Source organism: Chrysochloris asiatica, unplaced genomic scaffold, assembly GCF_000296735.1.
Source record: "Chrysochloris asiatica unplaced genomic scaffold, ChrAsi1.0 scaffold00049, whole genome shotgun sequence".
In the NCBI taxonomy this organism is placed as follows: domain Eukaryota; kingdom Metazoa; phylum Chordata; class Mammalia; order Afrosoricida; family Chrysochloridae; genus Chrysochloris; species Chrysochloris asiatica.
This window is the reverse complement of record NW_006408567.1, coordinates 5717343-5723994: the sequence shown is the minus strand read 5'-3', so window position 1 is coordinate 5723994 and position 6652 is coordinate 5717343. Positions and strand designations below refer to the sequence as shown.

Sequence of the window (6652 nt, the reverse complement as noted above, 5' to 3'; positions counted from 1 at the left end):
CTTTCTACTCCCGTAAGGATTTACACCCTCGGAAACCCTGTACAGGGTCGCTATGGGTCGGAACCGACTCGACGGCACTTAACAACAACAACAACATAAGTATGTACAGTTAAATAGCCTCTTTAGGAAACGAAATCGTGATGTTGATTTCAGAGTACTAGTTTGTAATTTTTATTACCTGTTCAAATTGACTGTTTCATAAAAATCTTTCCACAAATTTCTGTTGCTATAGAAGGAACTCTGGCAGAGTAGTGGTTACAAATCTGGCTGCTATCCTCAAGGTCAGCAGTTCGAAACTACTAGCCATTTCATGGGAGACAAATGAGGTTTTCTGCTCCCGTAAAGATTTACAGCCTTGGAAACCCTGTGTAGGGCCACTATGAGTCGGAACCGACTCCACAGTACTTAACAACAACAACAACAGACATTTCAGATTCTTTAAATTTTGTAGGCAGAGAGGCAGACCCTTTCTGAATTGCTAGCCACTGAACCCTTTATTAAAAGCAGTGGACAAGCGCTGATGAGACAAGCGAGCTGGTGGCCACCAGGGTAGTTCCTGGGCTAGAGCCATGGCGACTGTAGGGCAGCTGTAGGACGCTTCTCTCTCGATTTAGTTGATAGTTTGCGAGGTGAAGAGATGGCAGACTGTGTTAAAAACCTTTCTTCAGGACCTTGCCAGAGGAATCAAGGACTCCACCTGGGGTATCTGTAACATCTCGAAGCTGAGTGTCTGAATACAGCAAAAGAGAAAGGAACAGCGTCGAAGATAGTGCCCTGGCTCAGAGGAAAGCCCAGAATATAAAGCCGAAATTAGAGCGTGATCCATGTATTTTCAGTAGAATCTTCCAGTGCTGCACTTGGAATGGGGGAGGATAAAACGGCTCCTCCAGTTTTATGAAGTGTTTATTCCTATACTTCAGTCTATAACAGCAAAAATTATTGGTGATCCATCACTATGTGGAAATGTTTGGTCATGGCTGGAATTCGTCCTTCCACCAATTTTTAGTGTTCTTTGGGTTCTCTCCCTGTTTGTACTTAGCAAAGTTGTCAATGCCACTTGTTTCCAAGACATAGTTGATCTGGCATTTGAGGTATCAGGGAAGAAGCAACCATTATCTACTTTCAGCAAAATCATTGCTGATATACTTTCCAACCTTTTGCTGCATGCTCTTTTCCTTTTCCAGGGAATGTTTGTGAGTCTCTTTCCCATCCATCTTGTTGGTCAACTGGTTAGTCTACTGCATACGTCACTTCAGTATTCACTATACTGCTTTGAATATCGCTGGTTCAATAATGGAATGGAGATGCACCAGTGGCTGTCAAACATAGAAAGGTATTGGCCTCACTACTTTGGATTTGGTTTACCCTTGGCTTTCCTCACAGCAATGCAATCTTCATACATTGTCAGTGGCTGCCTCTTCCCCGTCCTCTGTCCTCTTTATTCATTATCAGCACCAATGAAGCAAAGACCCTTGGCAAAGCATAACCTTTTTCAGTTGCACCTCTTCTCCTTGGTGCTCTTCTTAAGCAACAGACTCTTCCGCAAGACGATCTACCTGCAGTCTGCTCTGAGTAGCTCAACGTCTGCAGAGAAGATCCCCTCACCAGTCCATCTCTGGCTAAACTGAAGGCTGCTGAAGGCCACTGACTTCACCTGCTTCTCCAAGGGCTGGGCAGGATTGGGAGGCTGTGGCAGATCTTCTCTTCACGTCTCTCTACCCAGAAAGGTGGGACCCACTCTGCCAAGGACCCTTTGCATATTCTCTTCTCCTTGAGGAATTGGGGTTTGTTTCTGGTGCCCATAGGCAAAATCTTACTGATAACTAGTATGTGGATTTTTAACACCATGAGTCTGAAAACACCACAGGTTTTTCTGTAGCTCTTTTCTAGAATTCATGGGACCCTGTGCCTGGATTGATATTTGTCTTCCTATGCCATTTATCCTCCCACCTCCCCTTCTTGACTCCCACCCTTGGACAAATGGATTTTGTAAATCTAGCTGTTTTAATTTGTGTTTTGTTTTTTCTGTAAAGTGCAAACATTGGATGTGGTGGGTGAAAGAGTATCTCAGTTGGTCCTTGTCACTCCCTTTGTAGCCATCACTGTCTTGTTTTTTGTCAACTTAGGTTTTTTTTCTCTTATTCATCCACAATAATATGGGATGAGAGGATAGATCTCAGCTAGATCTGTCTATTGGATTTTGAGACATGGTTTTTGATTTTCTTTGGTGGTTGATTTTCTTCACTGGTACATTAAAGTACCTCAACTATGAGGCTTTACCAATTCTGGACAAGTACCACTGCAACAGAGACTATTCAGAGAATCTGAACTTCTAAACTCTGGAGGCCTGAAAGTTATTGCTGGCCTTTGCCAAGTCTATTATTTCAAAGGAATATTGGGTACTGCAAATAAGAAAGGGTAAATATATTAAACTCATTTAACCTGTGATTTTAACCTGTGATTTCTTGGTGGGTTTTTTTTTTTTTTTTTTCTGTCATTTTAACAAAGTTTAGGGGTGGGGAGAAAATGTATCAAAAAATTGTACAGTTTTAAAATATTATCATTAAATGTCAGCTGTTTCCCACAAAGTATATAATGGTTAACTGTACAAATCATGGCCTGCAGAAATGTAATCATGGAATGAAAGATTTTATCTTGGATGATGTGACCATATTGAGAGATTATCTCAGAAAATTGTTCCTTGAGTAAGTTTGGAGAAATAGTCATTTATATCAAGCTGGGGGAACTGAAGAAAAAATTCAAGCCTCGACTTTTGTTATTGAAAGATTCTCTGGGCAAGTTATTGAATGATGCAGAATGCATCAAGAAAAGATGGAAGGAATACACAGAATCATTGTACCAAAAGGAAATGGTTAATGTTCAACCATTTCAAGAGATATCACATGAACAAGAGCCAATGATACTCAGAGAGGAAGTCCAAAGTACATTGAAAGAAGTGGCAAAGAACAAGGCACCAGGAATTGATGGAATAAAAATTGAAATCTTTCAAGACAGTGAGGCAGCACAAGAGGCACTCACTCATCTCTGCCAAGAAACTTGGAAGACAACTATCTGGCCGACTGATTGGAAGAGATCAATATTTATGCCCATTCCAAAGAGAGGTGACCCAATGGAATGTGGAAATCATCGGACAATCTCTTTGATATCACAAGCGAGTAAAGTTTTGCTAAAGGTAATACAGAAACAGCTACAATCATACATTGACAGAGAACTTCCAGAGGTTCAAGCTGGATTCAGAAGAGGCCGTGGAACGAGAGATATCATTGCTGATGTCTGATGGATGTTGGCTGAAAGCAGAGAATACCAGAAGAATGTTTACCTGTGCTTTATTGACTACGCAAAGGCTTTCGATTGTGTAGATCATGACAAGCTATGGACAACATTGAGAAGTATGAGTATTCCAGAACACTTCATTGTACTTCTGAGAAATCTGTACCTAGACCAAGAAGCAGTTGTTCGAACAGAACATGGGAACACTGAATATTTTAAAATTGGGAAAGGTGTATGCTGAGCAAATAATACGAGAAGCTGGGTTCTATGAAGAAAAACATGGCATCAGGATTGGAGAAAGACTCATTAACAACCTGCGATGTGCAGATGATACAACCTTGCTTGCTGAAAGTGAAGAGGACTTGAAACATTTACTTATGAAGATTAAAGAGCACAGCCTTTGATATGGATTACATCTAAATGTCAAGAAAACAAAAATCCTCACCACTGGACCAATAAACAATGGAGAAAAGATTGAAGTTGTCAAGGACTTCATTCTTCTTGGATCAACTATCAACATGCACGGAAGCAGCAGTCAAGAGATAAGACGACATATTGCATTGGTCAAATCTGCTGCACAGGAACTTTTTAAAGTATTGAAGAGCAGAGATGTCAGCTTGAGGACTAAGGTGTGCCTGACCCAGGCCATGGTGTTTTCAATAGCCTCAGATGGATGTGAAAGCTGGACAGTGAATAAGGAAGATGGTACAAGAATTGATGCCTTTGAGTTGTGGTGTTGGAGGAGAATACTGAAAGTGCCATGGACTGCCAAAAGAATCAATAGATCTGTTTTGGAAGAAGTGCAGCCAGAGTGCTCCTTGGAGGCCAGGATGGCTAAGCTTCTTCTCTCATACTTTGGACATATTGTCCGGAGGAAACAGTCGCTGGAGAAGGATGTCATGCTGGGTAAGGTGGAGGGTCAGAGAAAAAGAGGAAGACCCATAATGAGATGGATTGGCCAGGTGGCATCATTGATGGACTCAAGTGTGGCCGTGGTAGTGAGGTTGGCCCAGGATCGGACATTGTTTCGTTCTCCTGTGCATGGGGTCACTATGAGTTGGTTCCAACTCGATGGCACCTGACAACAACAACAACAATCAAGAGAACTTGGAATTATTAAGTTATGATTTGTTTCTAAGTTTATGTGCATCTCTACAGTGTATTTATGAAGAAAGAGAAATACTGTTACATTCCAGTGTTCTGAAAATTCTTATTAAGCAAGGAGAGAAATTAGAAACTTGTTTAACAGAAAGCTTTACTATGTAAAACACAAAATAAGGAATTAAAAATTGTTACTTATCCAAAAAAAAAAAATAATAAAGCAGTGGAACGTTTCAACTCATCTTCAATTCCAGCAAGCAAGCTGTATCATTTTCCTATCTCAGGCTGTTAATGGTCTTCCTCCATTTCTGATACCAGGTTCTGATTCCTGGTTCTTCTTCATATAATCCAGCGCCTCAGATTCTTTGCTCAGTATACAGATTGAATAAGTATATAAAAAAGTATACTACACTGGTGTAAACCTTTATTGATTCCTCTCACTTCAAATCAGCTGGATGCTTCACTCTCCGCTCTAGCCTTCTGTGGCTATGTCCTTGTCCATGGTCCCAGAATTCACCAGGTCTCACCACACTTCAGACTTATGAGTCCTTCCTCTTCTCTCTCTCATCTCCAGGTAAACAGAAGTCTAGTGAGTGTGGTTGAACTCAACCTATTTCTTCATTGATGACTTTGTCCCTATTCTACTCACCAGTAGACCAACATGGTCACCAACATGCTTACATGCCTGCTCGTGTGTTCCATTTGAGTTTCAGTCTTGGATGGGGGGTTTGTCCTGAAGGGACTTGATTGCTTGCCTTGATAACTCCCTGACAAATAACTTGCTTGTTTTTGAATTAGCCAATCAGACTTCCATTTTGGTTTTGGAATTTTCCTCCTGGTTTTTCTTTCAAGAATTATCTTCTGTCAAACTAGTTGTTCCAAGCTGATCTGCTTGTTTTTTCTAGTGGGAATGTTCCACCTCAGAAAGTTCTGGATGGGGCTCAGGATTCCACCTAAGGTCCTTACATATTGCAAAGACTCTGCAAGAAGCCTATTTCACTGGGCAAGTTCTAGAACCCCTTTTAGGTATTCCAATCACTTATAGGCTGAAAATGGGCTTACAAGTTTTCTGTAATCATGTTTCCAAACATTCCTTAGTGTCCCACTCAAGAGCTTATTTTACAATAGTAGGCAAGAGAAACCAATATTCATAAGAAAGTCAAGCATCTTAGTATTATTTCCCCTCTTCAAACTATGCCTCAATCCCTGTATCACAGATATCTCTTGTTCCATGTTTGAGCATGCATCACTATTTACATCTGTCCCACTTAGCCCATGCAAACTTGTCTCAGTGTTCCCCTATCTACCTTGTTCTACTACCTCCTCCCATTTCTTTTATTGCCCTCCCCAACACCCAAACTATGATGTCTGCATTTACCCTGTGCTCTACAGTCACCTCACTCTACTGTGCCCTAAAATCCCACCTCAACTTCCCCAGTTTGATTACCTTATATTCCATTAACTTTTCCCTCCAAATATGACAGTCTATTTTATCCTGCAATCTACCTGACCTTCTCACCAACTGGATCTCCACCTGGATCTCTGTTCCAACGTGTTTACCTTCTTTCACATAGTAATTGTTTTGATCATAGACTGACCTCCCAGATACTCTGAATTTGTTCTTATTGTTGTATTCTCTTCTTGACTCTTCCATTTGTCAATTGAGTTCCAGATGATGCTGCCACATATGTCAGTCTTTGATTGTTATCTGTTCTTGTTGGTCCTCAGTCCACAGAACTCCCTTTAGGATGTTTTTCATCACAGGGTTGGCTTTGGCAAAATTCCTTAGCTTCTGTTTATCCTGGAATGTTTTGATTACACTGTCATATTTAATCAACAACTTGGTTGGCAGTTTTGTTTTTTTCTTTTAGGGTTTTATATATGTCTCCCTATAATGTCTTCTTTCCTACACGGTTTGTATTGAGAGATCTGAGCTTAATCTGATTTGCATGTTTTTGTAATTTATGCTTCTCTTTTCCCCGCTGCTTTCAGGATTCTGTCCTTATCTTTGATTTTGGAGAACTAGATTATTATATATCTTGATTATTTTCTTTTGGGGTCTATCCATCCTTGGGTTCGTTGAGCTTCTTGAATGTTTTTCTTTTCACTTTTCAGAATGTTAGGGAAATCTTCTTTCAGCAGTTGTTCAACTGTCTCCTCTGTGGACATGTGTGATTCTTCCTGTCCCAGAATGTCGATAATTCTTAAGTTACTCCTCTTCATGTTGTCAAACATGAATCTTAGAACTTCTTCAGATTTT

At 40.5% G+C, this 6652-nt stretch overlaps 1 pseudogene; it reads left to right on the top strand.

Moving 5' to 3' along the window:
* Positions 1–1648, top strand: part of LOC102824717 — an 18055-nt pseudogene extending 16407 nt beyond the window's left edge.
* The last annotated feature ends 5004 nt before the right edge of the window (positions 1649–6652 follow it).